General features: G+C 56.3%; 1 pseudogene; it reads left to right on the top strand.

Moving 5' to 3' along the window:
• The first annotated feature begins 1,504 nt into the window (after positions 1-1,504).
• Positions 1,505-1,949, top strand: LOC105311741 (annotated as a pseudogene).
• The last annotated feature ends 24 nt before the right edge of the window (positions 1,950-1,973 follow it).

The following is a 1,973-nucleotide window of genomic DNA, read 5'->3' as shown; positions in this document are numbered from 1 at the left end:
GGTATCATGGGTGCTAGCACATGTCAAAACTCATCAAATTGTGTATGTTAACTATGTGTAGTTTTTTGTATGTTAATTAAAACTCAAAGATGTTAAAAAGAAAAAGTGCTTCCTCACTTGGAAACATTTAAATGAAAAAGTTGAATCACATTCAAAATCCACTCTCATTAACAAGAGACTTTACATTATATTCCTAAATGAAAGAGGAAGAGCTATTAGATTTTTTTTATGTGAACTGTGATACATTGTAGCATGTAAAATGATTGTTTACATTTTTTATTACCTACCCTTGCAAAGTTTCTTGTCGATGGAGACTATTCAGAATTTAAAATCTTTTTTCTGGTGTGCTAGTGAGATGTGTTAAATAAGGTGTTCAAAAGAGAAGGGACAACAAAGCAAACTTTCTAGTCACCACCACCAGGTCAGGAAGGGTAATGCCCTGCGATATATTCCGAGGGGTCCATCGATTGCCGTTTCAAAGATAAAACCTAACGTAAAAATGCCTGCTTTCGCGGCACCAAATCAAGCTGTTCAGTTGGGATGTTGAAAAGATTTTATTTGATATCTTTATATAAAAAAACATTTTCCCTAATAGTACTATTATTTTTTTAAAAAATAACGTTTTTTTCCCCATTAGGCCCCACAGGCGCCCAGAATCCCTGCCGGACCCGCAGACTCGCTCGGGTCAGCAGCCCGCGAGGCGGTCAGAGCAGAATCGGCGGGTGTTTACAAGACACTTCTCGACGCTGGGACTGATGTCACAGCCTTCGGGAGACGGCTCCCTTAGGGACGTGAAGAGCGCGCTTGTTTTTACCCTCTTGTTTAAAATGCTGAGTTATTTCTTTATTTTCTAGCTTCTTTCTCTTTTCCTCTTGTGAGTTTTCACAGAAAACGCAGAGAGCCCCTGACGCTGCTCGAGTCTCTGTCCCTCAGGAGAGGCCACGAGTTTCGTCTGGTCCCTGGCTCGCTTCACTGTTTGCTTGTTTGTTTTCAGCATTTTTAGTATGTTTTGGAAACATACCTTTTCAAGGCGCGTTTGAAAAGCAGCTCCCCGCCCCGCGCCCCTGGAGAGCGCCTCCCGCCCTGAAACCGCGGAACCGGCGGGTGCCGGCCTCAGCCGAGGGGGCGCGCGGGTGACACCGGGGGTGCTCGGCTCCCCCACCCCCAACCTGTTCTGGGCCGCGAGCATCTCCGGTTGGGGCACCTCTGGGATACGAGAAAGGAACCGCCCGAGCGGTCGTGAAACTTTTCTCTGCAGTCGTTCCTCCGGGGACCTTGCCCTGGGGCTGGCGCGGGCGACAAGGTCAGAGTAGATCGGAGGTCCACGCCCCGTCCCGGGGGCAGACCAGCCTCCGGCCAGGAGCCTCGGGGACGGAGAAGCGGGTCGAGGTCCCGGGACGCGCAGACAGACACCTGCGGCCTCTGCCGGGACAGGCGGTCCCCGAGCCCTGGCGCCTCCTTAAAGCCCGGGCTCCGCCCCGCCCGCCCCCATCCCCCGCCCGCGGTTCCACCCAACCGCTGGGTCCCCGCGGGCTTGGCGGAGTGTCGCAGAGCCGCGAGCCCGCGAGGAACACACCACCCGTCCAGTCCCTGTGCCGCGCGTCCCGCGTCCCCGACCCGCCGCTATGGCCAGCGAGGAGCTGGCGCTCAAGCTGCAGCGGCGACTGCAGCGGGAGGAGGAGGAGGAGGAGGAGGAGGTGGAGGAGGAGAAGGGCCAACCGGAGCCCGCGCCCGGCGCCGCCCCAGCCCCGGAGCCCGAGCCCCAGCCGCCCGCCCGGGCGCCCACCGCCAGCGCGGACGCCGAGCTGAGCGCGCAGCTGAGCCGCCGGCTGGACATCAACGAGGGCGCCGCGCGGCCCCGCCGCTGCAGGGTCTTCAACCCCTACACCGAGTTCCCCGAGTTCAGCCGCCGCCTCATCAAGGACCTGGAGAGCATGTTCAAACTGTGAGCGCCCCGAGCCCGGGGACCCCGG

Source organism: Pteropus vampyrus, unplaced genomic scaffold (assembly GCF_000151845.1).
Source record: "Pteropus vampyrus isolate Shadow unplaced genomic scaffold, Pvam_2.0 Scaffold1000007758, whole genome shotgun sequence".
NCBI classification, from domain to species: Eukaryota; Metazoa; Chordata; class Mammalia; order Chiroptera; family Pteropodidae; genus Pteropus; species Pteropus vampyrus.
This window is presented reverse-complemented; position numbering and strand designations above follow the sequence as displayed.